The sequence below is a fragment of the Arachis stenosperma genome, chromosome 2, assembly GCF_014773155.1.
Source record: "Arachis stenosperma cultivar V10309 chromosome 2, arast.V10309.gnm1.PFL2, whole genome shotgun sequence".
Classification (NCBI taxonomy): Eukaryota; Viridiplantae; Streptophyta; class Magnoliopsida; order Fabales; family Fabaceae; genus Arachis; species Arachis stenosperma.
In genome coordinates, this window is record NC_080378.1 from 111326878 (window position 1) to 111346237 (window position 19360).

The 19360-nt window shown below is 40.8% G+C and overlaps 1 non-coding gene across 1 annotated transcript; it reads left to right on the forward strand.

Annotated features, from left to right (window-relative positions):
* The first annotated feature begins 5186 nt into the window (after positions 1-5186).
* LOC130963771 (small nucleolar RNA R71) lies at positions 5187-5294 on the forward strand. Its single transcript, XR_009079891.1, has one exon. It is a non-coding gene; the product is annotated as a small nucleolar RNA R71 (small nucleolar RNA).
* Positions 5295-19360: the final 14066 nt, after the last annotated feature.

Below are 19360 nucleotides of genomic sequence, written 5' to 3' on the forward strand. Positions count from 1 at the left end.
GAGATATTCACTAAGCCTCAGATGCTTGTAGAACAAGAATAGTTGTCAGTCACCTTGTTCATGGGTGAGAATGGTGATGGGCGTCAATCATCACCTTCATCATGTTGAAGAACAAGTGATATCTTGGATAAAGAACAAGCGGAATTAAATGGAAGAACAATAGTAATTGCATTAATACTCGAGGTACAGCAGAGCTCCACACCTTAATCTATGGTGTGTAGAAACTCCACCGTTGAAAATACATAAGAACAAGGTCTAGGCATGGCCGAATGGCCAGCCTCCCAATGATCTAAGATAGCATAAAACTCAAAGATAGCTACCAAGATGTGTACTAATACAATAGTAAAAGGTCCTACTTATAGAAAACTAGTACATAGATGAGTAAATGACATAAAAAATCCACTTCCGGGCCCACTTGGTGTGTGCTTGGGCTGAGCAATGAAGAAATTTCGTGTAGAGACTCTCCTTGGAGTTAAACGCCAGCTTTGGTGCCAGTTTGGGCGTTTAACTCCCAATTAGGTGCCAGTTCCAGCGTTTAACGCTGGGATTTCTTGAGGTGACTTTGAACGCCGGTTTGGGCCATCAAATCTTGGGCAAAGTATAGACTATCATATATTGCTGGAAAGCCCAGGATGTCTACTTTCCAACGCCGTTGAGAGCTCGCCAATTGGGCTTCTGTAGCTCCAGAAAATCCGCTTCGAGTGCAGGGAGGTCAGAATCCAACAGCATCTGCAGTCCTTTTTGGTCTCTGGATCAGATTTTTGCTCAGGTCCCTCAATTTCAGCCAGAAAATACCTGAAATCACAGAAAAACACACAAACTCATAGTAAAGTCCAGAAAAGTGAATTTTAACTAAAAACTAATAAAAATATACTAAAAACTAACTAGATTATATCAAAAACATACTAAAAACAATGCCAAAAAGTATACAAATCATCCGCTCATCACAACACCAAACTTAAATTGTTGCTTGTCCCCAAGCAACTGAAAATCGAAATAGGATAAAAGGAAGAGAATATGCAATGAATTCCAAAAACATCTGTGAAGATCAGTATTAATTAGATGAGCGGGGCTTTTAACTTTTTGCCTCTGAACAGTTTTGGCATCTCAATCTATCCTTTGAAATTCAGAATGGTTGGCTTCTTTAGGAACTTAGAATCCAGATAGTGTTAATGATTCTCCTAGTAAAGTATGATGATTCTTGAACATAGCTATTTATTGAGTCTTGGCTGTGGCCCAAAGCACTCTGTCTTTCCAGTATTACCACCGGAAACATACATGCCACAGACACATAATTGGGTGAACCTTTTCAGATTGTGACTTAGCTTTGCTAAAGTCCCCAATTAGAGGTGTCCAGGGTTCTTAAGCACACTCTTATTTGCCTTGGATCACAACTCTTATTATTTTTTTTTCGTTTTCTCTTTTTTTTTCGGTTTTTTTTTTTTTTTTGAATAGCAATGCTTTTTCTTGCTTCAAGAATCATTTTATTGATTTTTCAGATCCTCAATAACATGTCTCCTTTTTCATCATTCTTTCAAGAGCCAACATTCATGAACCACAAATTCAAGATACATATGCACTGTTTAAGCATACATTCAGAGAACAAAATATTGCCACCACATCAAATAATTAAACTATTATAAAATTCAAAATTCATGCAATTCTTCCTTTTTCAATTAAGCACATTTTTATTCAAGAAAGGTGATGGATTCATAGGACATTCATAACTTTAAGGCATAGACACTAAGACACTAATGATCATAAGGCACAAGCATGGATAACATAAAGCATAAAAATCGAAAAACATAAGAATAAAGAACAAGGAAATCAAGGAATGGGTCCACCTTAGTGATGGCGGCTCTTCCTTGCTTTTGAAGGTCCTATGGAGTGCTTGAGCTCCTCAATGTCTCTTCCTTGCCTTTGTTGCTCCTCTCTCATGATTCTTTGTTCTTCTCTAATTTCATGGAGGAGAATGGAGTGTTCTTGGTGCTCCACCCTTAGTTGTCCCATATTGGAACTCAACTCTCCTAGGGAGGTGTTTACTTGCTCCCAATAGTTTTGTGGAGGAAAGTGCATCCCTTGAGGAATCTCAGGGATCTCATGATGAGTGGGATCTCTTGTGTACTCCATCCTTTTCTTAGTGATGGGCTTGTCCTCATGAATCTTGCTTCCATTGTGCGCCCTCTTCACATATGACTGTGAGGACTTGGTCCAACCTTTGATCAAAGTTGACCCTTCTAGTGTAAGGATGCTCATCTCCTTGCATCATAGGCAAGTTGAACGCCACCCTCACACTTTCCGGACTAAAATCCAAGTATTTCCCCCGAACCATAGTAAGATAATTCTTTGGATCCGGGTTCACACTTTGGTCATGGTTCTTGGTGATCCATGCATTGGCATAGAACTCTTGAACCATCAAGATTCCGACTTGTTGAATGGGGTTGGTAAGTACTTCCCAACCTCTTCTTCGGATCTCATGGCGGATCTCCGGATATTCACCCTTTTTGAGTGAAAAGGGGACTTCGGGGATCACCTTCTTCAAGGCCACAACTTCATAGAAGTGGTCTTGATGCACCCTTGAGAGGAATCTATCCATCTCCCATGACTCGGAGGTGGAAGCCTTTGCCTTCCCTTTCCTCTTTCTAGAGGTTTCTCCGGCCTTGGATGCCATAAATGGTTATGGAAAAACGAAAAAGCAACGCTTTCACCACACCAAACTTAAAATGTTTGCTCGTCCTCGAGCAAAAGAAGAAGAAGAGAGTAGAAGAAGAAAGAAATGAGGAAGAGGGAGATGGTGGTGTATTCGGCCAAGGAGGTGGAGAAGTGGTGTTTAGGTAGTGGAAAATGAAGGGGTAAAGAGGGTTTATATAGGAAAGAGGGGGATGAGGGTTCGGCCATTTGAGGGTGGGTTTGGGAGGGAAAGTGGTTTGAATTTGAAGGGTGAGGTTGGTGGGGTTTTATGAAGGATGGATGTGAGTGGTGAAGAGAAAGATGGGATTTGATAGGTGAGGGGTTTTTTGGGGAAGAGGTGTTGAGGTGATTGGTGAATGGGGGAAGAAGAGAGAGTGATGGTAGGGTCCTGTGGGGTCCACAGATCCTGTAGTGTCAAGGAAAAGGCATCCTTGCACCAAATGGCATCAAAATCCACGTTTTGAGCCTTTTCTGGCGTTAAACGCCGGGCTGGTGCCCATTCCTGGCGTTTAACGCCAGGTTTTTGCCCTTTACTGGCGTTTAACGCCAGTCTGGTGCCCCTTTCTGGCGTTAAACGCCCAGAAGGTGCCAGACTGGGCGTTAAACGCCCAACTGCTAGGCTGACTGGCGTTTGAACGCCAGCAGCATCTTCCTCCAGGGTGTGCTGTTTTTCTTCCTGTTTTTCATTTTGTTTTTGCTTTTTTCATTGTTTTTGTGACTTCTTATGATCATCAACCTACAAAAAAGATAAAATAACAAAAGAAAATAGTTAACCATAAAACATTGGGTTGCCTCCCAACAAGCGCTTCTTTACTGTCATTAGCTTGACAGAGGACTCTCATGGAGCCTCAGAGATGCTCAGAACCGTGTTGGAACTTCCCAACACCAAACTTAGAGTTTGATTGTGGCCTCTCAACACCAAACTTAGAGTCTGACTGTGGGGGCTCTGTTTGGCTCTGTTTTGAGAGAAGCTCTTCATGCTTCTTCTCCATGATGACAGAGGGATATCCTTGGGCCTTAAACACCAAGGATTCTTCATTCACTTGAATGATCAACTCTCCTCTATCAACATCAATCACAGCCTTTGCTGTGGCTAGGAAGGGTCTGCCAAGGATGATGGATTCATCCATGCACTTCCCAGTCTCTAGGACTATGAAATCAGTAGGAATGTAATGGTCTTCAACCTTAACCAGAACATCCTCTACAAGTCCATAGGCTTGTTTTCGTGAGTTGTCTGCCATCTCTAGTGAGATTTTTGCAGCTTGCACCTCAAAGATCCCTAATTTCTCCATTACAGAGAGGGGCATGAGGTTTACACTTGACCCTAAGTCACAAGGCCTTCTTGAAGGTCATGGTGCCTATGGTACAAGGTATAGAAAACTTCCAGGATCCTGCCTCTTTTGAGGCAATTGCTGCCTAGACAAGTTATCCAGTTCTTTGGTGAGCAAAGGGGGTTCATCCTCCCAAGTCTCATTTCCAAATAACCTGTCATTTAGCTTCATGATTGCTCCAAGGTATTTAGCAACTTGCTCTTCAGTGACATACTCATCCTCTTCAGAGGAAGAATACTCATCAGAGCTCATGAAAGGCAGTAGTAAGTCCAGGGAATCTCTATGGTCTCAGTTTGAGCCTCAGATTCCCAAGGTTCCTCATTGGGGAACTCATTGGAGGCCAGTGGACGTCCAGTGAGGCCTTCCTCAGTGGCGTTCACTGCCTCTTCTTCCTCCCAGAATTCGGCCATATTTATGGCTTTGCACTCTCCTTTTGGATTTTCTTCAGTGTTACTTGGGGAGTGCTTGGGGGAAGTTCAGTAATTTTCTTGCTCAGCTGACCCACTTGTCCTTCCAAATTCCTAATGGAGGATCTAGTTTCAGTCATGAAACTTTGAGTGGTTTGATTAGATCAGAGACCATGGTTGCTAAGTCAGAGGTATTCTGCTTAGAGCTCTCTGTCTGTTGCTGAGAAGATGATGGAAAAGGTTTACCATTGTTAAACCTGTTTCTTCCACCATTATTATTGAAACCTTGTTGAGGTCTCTCTTGATTCTTCCATGAGAGATTTGGGTGATTTCTCCATGAAGAATTATAGGTGTTACCATAGGGTTCTCCCAGGTAATTTACCTCTTCCACTGAAGGGTTCTCAGGATCATAAGCTTCTTCCTCAGATGAAGCATCCTTAGTACTGTTTGGTGCATTTTGCATTCCAGACAGACTTTGAGAAATCAGATTGACTTGTTGAGTCAATATTTTATTCTGAGCCAAAATGGCATTCAGAGTGTCAATTTCAAGAACTCCTTTCTTCTGACTAGTCCCATTATTCACAGGATTCCTTTCAGAAGTGTACATGAATTGGTTATTTGTAACCATTTCAATCAGTTCTTGAGCCTCAGTAGGCGTCTTCTTCAGATGAAGAGATCCTCCAGCAGAGCTATCCAAGGACATCTTGGATAGTTCAGAGAGACCATCATAGAAACTACCTATGATGCTCCATTCAGAAAGCATGTCAGAGGGACATTTTCTGATTAATTGTTTGTATCTTTCCCAAGCTTCATAGAGGGATTCTCCATCCTTCTGTCTGAAGGTTTGGACTTCCACTCTAAGCTTACTCCATCTTTGTGGTGGAAAGAACTTTGCCAAGAAGGCATTGACTAGCTTTTCCCAAGAGTCCAGGCTTTCTTTAGGTTGAGAGTCCAACCATATTCTAGCTCTGTCTCTCACAGCAAAAGGGAATAGCATCAGTCTATAGACCTCAGGGTTAACCCCATTAGTCTTGACTGTGTCACAGATTTGCAAGAATTCAGCTAAGAACTGATGAGGATCTTCCATTGGAAGTCCATGGAACTTGCAATTCTGTTGCATTAGAGAAACTAATTGAGGCTTAAGCTCAAAGTTGTTTGCTCCAATGGCAGGGATAGAGATGCTTCTCCCATAGAAATCAGGAGTAGGTGCAGTAAAGTCACCAAGCACCTTCCTTGCATTGTTTGCATTATTGTTGTTTTCGGCTGCCATGTCTTCTTCTTCTTTGAAGAATTCGGTCAGGTCCTCCAAAGAGAGTTGTGCTTTGGCTTCTCTTAGTTTTCTCTTCAAGGTCCTTTCAGGTTCAGGGTCAGCTTCAACAAGAATGCCTTTGTCTCTGCTCCTGCTCATATGAAAGAGAAGAGAACAAGAAAATGTGGAATCCTCTATGTCAAAGTATAGAGATTCCTTGAGGTGTCAGAGGAAAAGAGAAATAGAAAGAAGAAGGAGAAGGAGAATTCGAACTTTACTTAGATAAGGTTCGAATTGTGCATTAAGAAGGAGTGGTACTCCATAAATAAAAGGATGTGAGAAGGAGGGAAGTAATTTTTCGAAAATTAATTAAAAGATTTGAAAACATTTTGAAAAACACTAGTTGATTTTCGAAAATCAAAGTGGAAAAGAAATCAAGTGATTTTGAAAAAGATTTTAAAATTAGAAATTAAGAGGATTTGATTGAAAACTATTTTGAAAAAAAAAAAAGATGTGGTTAAAAAGATTTGATTGAAAAGTTATGGTCTTAAAAAGATGTGATTGAGAAGATATGATTTGAAAACAATTTTAAAAGATATGATTTGAAAACAATTTGAAAAAGATTTGATTTTAAAAATTAATAACTTGCCTAACAAGAAAAGATATGATTCAAACATAAAACCTTTCTCAACAGAAAAGGCAACAATTTTTGAGATGTTCAATCAAATCATTAATTGTTAGTAAGTATCTTTTAAAAAGGAAAGAAATTGATTTTGAAAACATTTGATTGAAAAGATTTGATTTGAAAAAGATTTGATTTTGAAAAACTAAAAAAATTGATTTGAAAACAAAATCTTCCCCCTAGCACCATCCTGGCGTTAAACGCCCAGAATGGTATACATTCTGGCGTTAAACGCCCAGAATGGTATACATTCTGGCGTTTAACGCCCAAAATGCTACCTTTTTGGGCGTTAAACGCCCAACCAGGTACCCTGGCTGGCGTTTAAACGCCAGTCTGCCTTCTTCACTGGGCATTTTTGAATGCTCAGCTTTTTCTGTGTAGTTCCTCTGCAGTATGTTCTGAATCTTCAATTCTTTGTATCATTGACTTGAAAAGACACAAATTAAAAATATTTTTGGATTTTTTTAATAATCAAAATGTGACAAGAATCAAATAACAATGCATGCAAGACACCAAACTTAGCAGTTTGTGTACTACTGACACTAACAATATGAGAATGCATATGAGACACACAAAATGCTTCAAGTCAATAGAATTCAAAGATCAAAACAAAGAAATATATGCATGGATTCGAAAATTATAACAAAAACATGCATTTGACACCAAACTTAGGATGAGACACTAAACTTAAGCAAGAAACATCAAATATTTTTGGTCTTTTTATGATTTTATAAATTTTTTTGTGTTTTTTTTTTTTTTGTGTTTTTCGAAAATTAAGTAGGAAAAGGTATCAAAATTCTTAATGAGAATTCCAGGAATCAGTGCAGTGCTAGTCTAAGACTCCGGTCCAGGAATTAGACATGGCTTCACAGCCAGCCAAGCTTTCAAAGAAAGCTTCGGTCCAAAACACTAGACATGACCAAAGGTCAGCCAAATCTTAGCAGATCACTGCTCCAAGAGCAAAATTGATGAGAATCAACAAGCTCTTGTGGTGATAAGTTGAAACCTCGGTCCAATCAGATTAGACATGGCTTCTCAGCCAGCCAGATTTCAACAAATCATCATGAAACTCTAGAATTCATCTTCAAGAATTTCGAAAAAAATAATACCTAATCTAAGCAACAAGATGAACCGTTAGTTGTCCAGCCTAAACAATTCCCGGCAACGGCGCCAAAAACTTGGTGCGCGAAATTGTGAACAATACTTTTTCACAACTCAAATAATCCCCGGTAATGGCTTCAAGAACTTGGTAGCTCAATACCATGGCATTACACAACTTCGCACAACTAACCAGCAAGTGCACTGGGTCGTCCAAGTAATAAACCTTACGTGAGTAAGGGTCGATCCCACGGAGATTGTTAGTATTGAAGCAAGCTATGGTCATCTTGTAAATCTTAGTCAGGCAAACTCAAATATATATGATGATGAACGAAAATAACATAGAAGCTAAGGATAGTGATACTTATGTATATCATTGGTGTAAGAGCTTCAGACAAGTGTATGAAGATGCCTTCCCTTCCGTCTCTCTGCTTTCCTACTGTCTTCATCCAATCCTTCTTACTCCTTTCCATGGCAAGCTCGTGTAGGGTCTCACTGTTGTCAGCAGCTACCTCCCATCCGCGCAGTGAAAGCTAATGCACACACTCTGTCACAGTGCTGCCAATCACCGGTTTGGTTCCCTCCCCTACCGGAATAGAATAACTCTTTTGCGTCTGTCACTAACGCCCAGTAGGTTACAGGTTTGAAGCACGTCACAGTCATTCAGTCATTGAATCCTACTCAGAATACCACAGACAAGGTTTAGACCTTCCGGATTCTCTTGAATGCCGCCATCAGGTCCTGCCTATACCACGAAGATTCCGAAGAATCCAAGAGATATTCACTAAGCCTCAGATGCTTGTAGAACAAGAATAGTTGTCAGTCACCTTGTTCATGGGTGAGAATGGTGATGGGCGTCAATCATCACCTTCATCATGTTGAAGAACAAGTGATATCTTGGATAAAGAACAAGCGGAATTAAATGGAAGAACAATAGTAATTGCATTAATACTCGAGGTACAGCAGAGCTCCACACCTTAATCTATGGTGTGTAGAAACTCCACCGTTGAAAATACATAAGAACAAGGTCTAGGCATGGCCGAATGGCCAGCCTCCCAATGATCTAAGATAGCATAAAACTCAAAGATAGCTACCAAGATGTGTACTAATACAATAGTAAAAGGTCCTACTTATAGAAAACTAGTACATAGATGAGTAAATGACATAAAAAATCCACTTCCGGGCCCACTTGGTGTGTGCTTGGGCTGAGCAATGAAGAAATTTCGTGTAGAGACTCTCCTTGGAGTTAAACGCCAGCTTTGGTGCCAGTTTGGGCGTTTAACTCCCAATTAGGTGCCAGTTCCAGCGTTTAACGCTGGGATTTCTTGAGGTGACTTTGAACGCCGGTTTGGGCCATCAAATCTTGGGCAAAGTATGGACTATCATATATTGCTGGAAAGCCCAGGATGTCTACTTTCCAACGCCGTTGAGAGCGCGCCAATTGGGCTTCTGTAGCTCCAGAAAATCCGCTTCGAGTGCAGGGAGGTCAGAATCCAACAGCATCTGCAGTCCTTTTTGGTCTCTGGATCAGATTTTTGCTCAGGTCCCTCAATTTCAGCCAGAAAATACCTGAAATCACAGAAAAACACACAAACTCATAGTAAAGTCCAGAAAAGTGAATTTTAACTAAAAACTAATAAAAATATACTAAAAACTAACTAGATTATATCAAAAACATACTAAAAACAATGCCAAAAAGTATACAAATCATCCGCTCATCAGTAACCTACTGGGCGTTAGTGACAGACGCAAAAGAATCACTGGATTCTATTCCAGTAGGGGAGGGAACCATACCGGTGATTGGCCGCACTGTGACAGAGTGCTTGGGCATTAGCTTTCACTGCGAGGATGGGAGGTAGCTGCTGACAACAGTGAGACCCTACACGAGCTTGCCATGGAAGGAGACTTGCGTGACTGATGAAGAAGACAGTAGGAAAGCAGAGATTCGGAAGATGGAGCACCTCCAAACCTCAACCTATTCTCCATTACTGCAAAACAAGTACCTTTTTCATGTTCTTTTGCTTTTCACAATCAATCCTGATAATTTCTGATATCCTGACTAAGATTTACAAGATAACCATAGCTTGCTTCAAGCCGACAATCTCCGTGGGATCGACCCTTGCTCACGCAAGGTATTACTTGGACGACCCAGTGCACTTGCTGGTTAGTTGTGCGGGATTACAAAAGTGTTATTGCAATTTCGTGCACCAAGTTTTTGGCGCCGTTGCCGGGGATTGTTCGAGTTTGGACAACTGACGGCTTATCTTGTTGCTTAGATTAGGACTGTTTTCTTTTTGTTGGTTTAGAGTCTTTTAGTTGAGTCTAGTTTTATATTCTAAGTTTGGTGTCAATTGCATGCTTTTGTTTTTCTTTTAAAATTTTCGTTTTTTTTTTTTTGCATAGTCTTAGTCCCTTTTTGATTCATAAAAATTCTAAGTTTGGTGTCCTCTTTGTGTTTTTCTCTTAAAATTTTCGAAAATTTAGTGTTTGATTTCTAAAAATTTTAAGTTTGGTGTCTTGTTGTGTTTTTCTCTTTCCTCTTTTTAAAAATCAAATCTTTTTTCATAAAAATTTTTCAATCATATCTTTTTAATTGCTGTTTTCAAAATCTTTTGTTTTACTAATTGATTCAGTTCTCAATTTGCTTTGATCTCATTTTCCCCTTTGATTTTCGAATTTTTATTTTTTATTTTATTTCCCTTTTGTTTTATTTTATTTTATTTTAATTTTTCGTTATTTCAAAAAAAAAATAAACAAAATTTATCTCTTTGCAATTATTATCATTTCCCTTTTGTCCATCATGGACTTAAGTGGAATTAATCAGTCCAAAAGGACTCTAGGGTCATATGCTAACCCCATTACAGCTGCATATGGGAGTAGCATCTGTATACCTCCCATCAAAGCAAGCAGCTTTGAGCTAAATCCTCAACTCATTATCATAGTGCAGCAAAATTGCCAGTATTCCGGTCTTCCACAGGAAGAACCTACTGAGTTTCTGGCACAGTTCTTACAAATTGCTGACACAGTACATGATAAAGAGGTAGATCAGGATGTCTACAGACTATTACTGTTTCCATTTGCTGTAAAAGATCAAGCTAAAAGGTGGTTAAATAACCAACCTACAGCAAGCATAAAGACATGGAAGCAGTTATCAGACAAATTCCTGAATCATTTTTACCCTCCAAAAAGGATGACACAGCTAAGGCTGGACATCCAAGGCTTTAAACAAGAGGATAATGAATCCCTTTATAATGCCTGGGAGAGGTATAGAGGTATGCTAAGAAAATGTCCCTCTGAAATGTTTTCAGAGTGGGTACAGCTAGACATTTTCTACTATGGGCTTACAGAAAAAGCTCAGATGTCTTTAGACCACTCAGCTGGTGGATCTATACACATGAGGAAGACAATTGAAGAAGCTCAAGAGCTTATAGACACTGTTGCTAGAAACCAATATTTGTACTCTAGCAATGAGTTCTCTTCAGAAGAGGAAGTCATGACAATAGTCACTGACTCTAATCCTCAGGAACAGATGAATGAGCTTAATCAACAGTTGCTCCTGATGACAGAACAGTTAGCAGAATTTAAAGAAATGCTCCATGATACTAAGGTTGCTAATAAGAGCATAGAACTGCAGTTGAATCAAGCAAAACAACAAATATCTAAACAAATAACAGAGGAATGTCAAGCAGTTCAATTGAGGAGTGGGAAGACCTTGAATAACACTGTTCAAAAGAGCAAAAAGCCAAACAAGGAACAATTGACAGAGGACAACCAAACCTCTGTTCAAAATCCCTCTGAGGACAGTAAGAGCCCAGAGAGGAATATTGGCATTCAAACGCCAGAAAGGGAAGGAAAGTTGGCGTTAAACGCCCATTCCTTGCCCAGTTCTGGCGTTCAAACGCCAGAAAAGGGGGAAAAGTTGGCGTTAAACGCCCATTTTCCACCCAATTCTGGCGTCCAAACGCCAAGGGAGGATCAGACACCTGAGAGTGCTGACAGTAATCCCCCTAACAAGGCTTCTTCAACCACTTCTGTACGGAATAAACCTGCAGCATCTAAGGTTGAAGAATATCAAGCCAAGATGCCTTATCCTCAGAAACTCCGCAAAGCGGAACAGGATAAGCAATTTGCCCGCTTTGCAGACTATCTAAGGACTCTTGAAATAAAGATTCCGTTTGCAGAGGCACTTGAGCAAATACCTTCTTATGCTAAGTTCATGAAAGAGATCTTAAGTCATAAGAAGGATTGGAGAGAAACTGAAAAAGTGTTTCTCACTGAAGAATGCAGTGCAGTCATTCTAAAAAGCTTACCAGAAAAGCTTCAAGATCCTGGAAGCTTTTTGATACCATGCACATTAGAAGGCACTTGCACCAAGACAGCTTTATGTGATCTTGGAGCAAGCATCAATCTAATACCTGCATCCACTATCAGAAAGCTTGGGTTGATTGGAGAAGTCAAACCAACCAGGATATGCCTCCAACTTGCTGATGGCTCCATTAAACACCCATCAGGCATAATAGAGGATATGATTGTCAAGGTTGGGCCATTTGCCTTTCCAACTGACTTTGTGGTGCTGGAAATGGAGGAGCACAAAAGTGCAACTCTCATTCTAGGAAGACCTTTCCTAGCAACTGGACGAACTCTCATTGATGTACAAAAGGGGGAAGTAACCTTGAGAGTCAATGAGGATGAGTTCAAGTTGAATGCTGTAAAAGCTATGCAGCATCCAGACACACCAGAGGACTGTATGGACGCTGACATTATTAACTCTCTGGTAGAAGAGATCAATATGGCTGAAAGCCTAGAATCAGAGCTTGAGGACATCTTCAAAGATGCTCAAACTGATCAGGAAGAGCCAGAGGAGGCAAAGGAATTTTCGAAAATTCCTCAGAAGGAGGATAAACCTCCTAAGCCTGAACTCAAACCACTACCATCATCCCTGAAATATGCATTTCTGGGAGAGGGTGACACTTTTCCAGTGATTATAAGCTCAGCTTTAAATCCACAGGAAGAGGAAGCACTGATTAAAGTGCTGAGGACACACAAGACAGCTCTTGGGTGGTCCATAAGTGATCTTAAGGGCATTAGCCCAGCTAGATGCATGCACAAGATCCTATTGGAGGATAATGCCAAACCAGTGGTCCAACCACAGAGGAGGCTAAATCCTGCCATGAAGGAGGTGGTGCAGAAAGAGGTCACTAAATTACTGGAGGCTGGGATTATTTATCCTATTTCTGATAGCCCCTGGGTGAGCCCTGTCCAAGTTGTTCCCAAAAAGGGAGGCATGACAGTGGTTCATAATGAAAAAAATGAACTGGTTCCCACAAGGACAGTCACAGGGTGGCGCATGTGTATCGACTACAGAAGACTCAATACAGCCACCAGAAAGGATCATTTTCCTTTACCATTCATAGACCAAATGCTAGAAAGACTAGCTGGTCATGATTACTACTGCTTTTTGGATGGCTACTCAGGCTACAACCAAATTGCAGTAGATCCTCAAGACCAAGAGAAAACAGCATTCACATGCCCTTCTGGCGTGTTTGCCTACAGGAGGATGCCTTTTGGTCTGTGCAATGCACCTGCAACCTTTCAAAGGTGCATGCTCTCTATCTTCTCAGATATGGTAGAGAAATTTCTGGAAGTCTTCATGGATGACTTCTCAGTGTATGGAGACTCATTCAGCTCCTGTCTTAACCACCTATCACTTGTCCTGAAGAGATGCCAAGAGACTAACCTGGTTTTAAACTGGGAGAAATGTCACTTTATGGTGACTGAAGGAATTGTCCTTGGGCACAAAATTTCAAGCAGGGGAATAGAGGTGGATAAGGCAAAGGTAGAGGTAATTGAAAAATTACCACCACCTGCCAATGTTAAGGCAATCAGAAGCTTTCTGGGGCATGCAGGATTCTATAGAAGGTTTATCAAGGATTTTTCGAAAATTGCTAAACCTTTGAGTAACCTGTTAGCTGCTGACACGCCATTTGTGTTTGACACACAGTGTTTGCAGGCATTTGAGACCCTGAAAGCTAAACTGGTCACAGCACCAGTCATCTCTGCACCAGATTGGACATTACCATTTGAATTAATGTGTGATGCCAGTGATCATGCCATTGGTGCAGTGTTGGGACAAAGGCATAACAAACTTCTGCATGTCATTTATTATGCTAGCCGTGTTCTAAATGATGCACAGAAGAATTACACAACCACAGAAAAAGAGTTGCTTGCAGTGGTCTATGCCATTGACAAGTTTAGATCCTACTTAGTGGGATCAAAGGTGATTGTGTACACTGACCATGCTGCTCTTAAATACTTACTCACAAAGCAGGATTCAAAACCCGGGCTTATAAGATGGGTGTTGCTTCTGCAAGAGTTTGATATAGAAATAAGAGACAGAAAAGGGACAGAGAATCAAGTAGCTGATCATCTGTCCAGAATAGAACCAGTAGCTGGGGCGTCCCTCCCTTCTACTGAGATCTCTGAGACTTTCCCAGATGAGCAACTCTTTGCCATCCAGGAAGCTCCATGGTTTGCAGACATTGCAAATTATAAAGCTGTAAGGTTCATACCCAAGGAGTACAGCAGTGTGCAAAGAAAGAAATTAATTTCAGATGCCAAGTACTACCTTTGGGATGAACCATATCTCTTTAAGAGATGTGCTGACGGAGTGATCCGCAGGTGTATACCCAGAGAAGAAGCACGAAGGATCCTATGGCACTGCCATGGATCACAGTATGGAGGACATTTTGGAAGTGAGCGAACAGCCACTAAAGTTCTCCAGTGCGGCTTCTACTGGCCTACTCTCTATAAAGATTCCCGAGAGTTTGTGCGTAACTGTGACAGTTGCCAAAGAGCTGGTAACCTGCCTCACGGATTTGCCATGCCTCAACAAGGAATATTAGAGATAGAATTATTTGATGTATGGGGAATTGATTTCATGGGACCATTCCCACCATCATACTCAAACACTTATATTCTGGTGGCAGTGGACTATGTATCTAAATGGGTAGAAGCAATTGCTACACCCACTAATGATACCAAGACTGTGCTGAAATTCCTCCAGAAAAACATTTTCAGCAGGTTTGGCGTCCCCAGAGTGCTAATCAGTGATGGGGGCACTCATTTCTGCAATAAACAGCTATACTCTGCTATGGTTAGATATGGAATCAGCCATAAAGTGGCAACTCCGTATCATCCACAGACAAATGGGCAAGCTGAAGTCTCTAACAGAGAGCTAAAAAGAATCCTGGAACAGACTGTGATGGCCCGAAGAAAGGATTGGGCAAAGAGCTTGGATGATGCTCTGTGGGCATATAGAACAGCATTCAAGACTCCTATAGGCACCTCTCCATACCAACTGGTGTATGGGAAGGCCTGTCATTTGCCTGTGGAACTGGAACATAAAGCCTACTGGGCAACCAGATTCCTAAACATGGATGCACAGTTAGCTGGTGAGAAAAGACTGCTCCAGCTAAATGAGCTAGAGGAGTTCAGACTCAATGCCTTTGAAAATGCAAAAATTTATAAGGAAAAGGCAAAGAAGTGGCATGACAAGAGATTGTCAACCAGAGTCTTTGAGCCAGGACAAAAAGTTCTGCTCTTCAACTCCAGGCTCAAATTGTTTCCAGGAAAACTCAAATCCCGGTGGAGGGGTCCGTATGTGATTACAGGAGTATCACCATATGGATATGTTGAGCTTCAGGATATTGATTCTGACAAGAAGTTCATTGTTAATGGACAGAGGATCAAGCACTATCTTGAAGGAAATTTTGAGCAGGAATGCTCAAAACTGAGACTTGAGTGATTCTCAGTGAAAGTCCAGCTAAAGACAGTAAAGAAGCGCTTGCTGGGAGGCAACCCAGTCATTAGGAAGGTGTATGATTAGTTCTTACAGAGGCAAGTATCAAAAATGAAGGAATTCACAGAGTTACAGAAGGATTCAGCTCAAAAAGCAGAGAAAATGAGCTTACTGGCGAAAAAACGCCAGTAAGGGGCATTTTGGGCGTTAAACGCCAGAATGGGCACCATTCTGGGCGTTTAACGCTAGTAATGGTACCATTTTGGGCGTTAAACGCCAGAATGGGCACCATTCTGGGCGTTAAACGCCAGAATGGGCACCATTCTGGGCGTTTAACGCCAGGTGTGCAGCATCCTGGGCGTTTTGGAAAAACGCCCAGTGAGGAAGAATTTCTGGCGTTTAACGCCAGCCAGGGTACCTGGCTGGGCGTTAAACGCCCAAGTGGGGCAACAGATGGGCGTTAAACGCCAGAATGGGTGCCATTCTGGGCGTTTAACGCCAGCTTGGTGGGGGGACCACAATTTTGTTTTCAAATCAGATTTTTTTCAAATTTTCCTTTTCTCACCCATACTTTTCTACAAAATCACACTTCAATCATTCATCATTCACTTCCAAATCTTCAAAAATCAAAACCTTTTTTTCAAATTTATTTCAAATCAATTACAAACATTGTTCAAAAATTTCACCCTTTTCTCAATTTCTTCTCAAATCTTCTCAAATCTCTTTTCAAATTCCTCTTTGTTTTCGAAAAAACTCCCCTCCCCACCTTATAAATGCACGTTTGTTCCACTCTTCCAACCACACCATTCGAATTTTCTCTTCCTCCCCCTCTCTTCTCTCTTCTCTTTTGCTTGAGGACAAGCAAACCTCTAAGTTTGGTGTGCTTTTCCGTGATCACTAAGCCAAGATTCATCAATATCATGGCTCCTAAGGGAAAACAAACCAATTTAAGAGGCAAGAAGAGAATAATCCAAAGAATCTTTGGAATGAAGAGAAGTTCTTAACCAAAGAACATGAAGACCATTATCATAAAATAATGGGTCTGAGGTCAGTGATCCCGGAAGTTAAATTTGATCTGAAAGAAGATGAATATCCGGGGATCCAAGAGCAAATTCGAAACAGAGGATGGGAAGTTCTAACCAATCCTGAAACAAAGGTTGGAAGGAATATGGTTCAGGAATTCTACTCAAATCTGTGGCTAACAGATAAGCAGAGAATGACTGGAACTGCTTACCATACCCATAGAACCATGGTCAGAGGGAAAGTTATATACTTCCATCTGGACAAAATAAGAGAAATATTCAAGTTGCCTCAACGCAAGATGATCCTGATTCCTTTAATAGGAGGATGGTGAGAGTAGATAAGGGGTTGGATCAGGTTCTAGAGGACATATGCCTCCCTGGAACTAAGTGGACAACCAATTCTAAGGGTGTCCCAAACCAACTCAAGAGGGGAGACCTCAAACCAATTGCAAGAGGTTGGCTAGACTTTATTGGGCATTCCATATTGCCCACTAGCAACCGTTCTGAGGTCACCATCAAGAGAGCAGTGATGATTCATTGCATTATGCTTGGAAAAGAGGTGGAGGTCCATCATGTGATTGCTTGTGAGATTTACACAATTGCAAATAAGAATTCTACTGAAGCCAAATTGGCTTATCCAAGCTTGATTTCCTTGCTCTGCAAAGAGGCTGGGGTGAAGATGGGAGTAGATGAGTTCATACCCATTGAACACCCAATCACCAAGAAGTCAATGGAAGGACAAGTGCAAGACAACTCCATCAAAAGGAGGGCGCATGAGTTCCTCCCTGAACTCCCTGAAATTGGCTACTGGGCCAACCTAGAAGCATCTATTAACAAGTTGCAAGAGACTATGGAGCAACTGAAGGAAGAACAGCAGAATCAAAACTGCATGCTCTGCAAATTGCTGAAGGAACAAGAGAAGCAGGGGCGTGAAATCCAAGAGATGAAACGCCAAAAGCTCTCCTCTCAAGCTGAGGGAGCATCCACTTCTCAAAATCAAGGTTGTTGAGTCCTAACTCTGTGAAAACCTCTATCATTAGGAGCCTATCTTTTTTCGTTTTTCTTGTCTTATTTTATATTTTTTTTAGTCTCATCTTATATCTATATTTGAGTCTTGTTCTTAGTTCATAATTAATAAAATTTAAGTTTATGCCTTAAAGCTATGAATGTCCTATGAATCCATCACCTCTCTTAAAAGAAAAATGCTTTAATCACAAAAGAACAAGAAGTACAGGGTTTCGAAATTTATCTCTGAAACTAGTTGAATTAGTTTGATGTGGTGACAATACTTTTTGTTTTCTGAATGAATGCTTGAACAGTGCATATGTCTTTTGAATTTGTTGTTTTAAGAATGTTAAAATTGTTGGCTCTTGAAAGAATGAGGAGAAAGAGAACTGTTATTGAGGATCTGAAAAAATCATCAAATTGATTCTTGAAGCAAGAAAAGCAGTGAAAAAAAAATAATATTTCGAAAAAAAAAAAGAAAAAGAAAAAAAAAAGAAGAAAGGAGAAGGAAATAAAGTTGTGATCCAAGGCAACAAGAGTGTGCTTAAGAACCCTGGACACCTCTAATTGGGGACTTTAGCAAAGCTAAGTCACAATCTAAAAAGGTTCACCCAATTATGTGTCTGTGGCATGTATGTATCCGGTGGTAATACTGGAAGACAGAGTGCTTTGGGCCACAGCCAAGACTCATACACTGGGTATGTTCAAGAATCAATATACTTAACTAGGAGAATCAATAACACTATCTGAGTTCTGAGTTCTTATAGATGCCAATCATTCTGAACTTCAAAGGATAGAGTGAGATGCCAAAATTGTTCGGAGGCAAAAAGCTACTAGTCCCGCTCATCTAATTGGAGCTGTGTTTCTTTGATATTTTAGAGTCTATAGTATATTCTCTTCTTTTTATCCTATTTTGATTTTCAGTTGCTTGGGGACAAGCAACAATTTAAGTTTGGTGTTGTGATGAGCGGATAATTTGTATGCTTTTTGGCATTGTTTTTAGTATGTTTTTAGTATCTTTTAGTTAGTTTTTAGTATATTTCTATTAGTTTTTAATTAAAATTCACTTTTCTGGACTTTACTATGAGTTTGTGTGTTTTTCTGTGATTTCAGGTATTTTCTGACTGAAATTGAGGGTCCTGAGCAAAAATCTGATCCAGAGACTGAAAAGGACTGCAGATGCTGTTGGATTCTGACCTCCCTGCACTCAAAGTGGATTTTCTGGAGCTACAGAAGCCCAATTGGCGCGCTCTCAACGGCATTGGAAAGTAGACATCCTGGGCTTTCCAGCAATATATAATAGTCCATACTTTGCCCAAGATTTGATGGCCCAAACCGGCGCTCAAAGTCACCTACAGAAATTCCAGCGTTAAACGCCGGAACTGGCATAAAATTTGGAGTTAAACGCCCAAACTGGCATGAAAGCTGGCGTTTAACTCCAGAAAAGGTCTCTACACGAAATTCCTTCATTGCTCAGCCCAAGAACACACCAAGTGGGCCCGGAAGTGGATTTTTCTGTCATTTACTCATTTCTGTAAACCTTAGGATACTAGTTTACTACTTACAGGACCTTTTTACATTGTAATCAGCACCGGATGTGACCTTATGACATTGTACACATTTTCTTCCACAGCATGAGTCTCTAAACCCCATGGTTGGGGGTGAGGAGCTCTGCTGTGTCTTGATGGATTAATGCAATTACTACTGTTTCTTATTCAATCATTCTTGCTTCCATTCTAAGATATCACTTGTTCTTAACCCGGATGAATGTGATGACCTGTGACACTCATCATGTTCTCAACCATGAACGTGTGCCTGACAACCACCTCCGTTCTATTTTAGATTAAGTAGATATCTCTTGGGTTCTTTAATCGGAATCTTCGTGGTATAGGCAGGACCTGATGGCGGCATTCAAGAGAATCCGGAAGGTCTAAACCTTGTCTGTGGTATTCTGAGTAGGATTCAATGATTGAATGACCGTGATGTGCTTCAAACCTGTAACCTACTGGGCGTTAGTGACAGACGCAAAAGAATCACTGGATTCTATTCCAGTAGGGGAGGGAACCATACCGGTGAT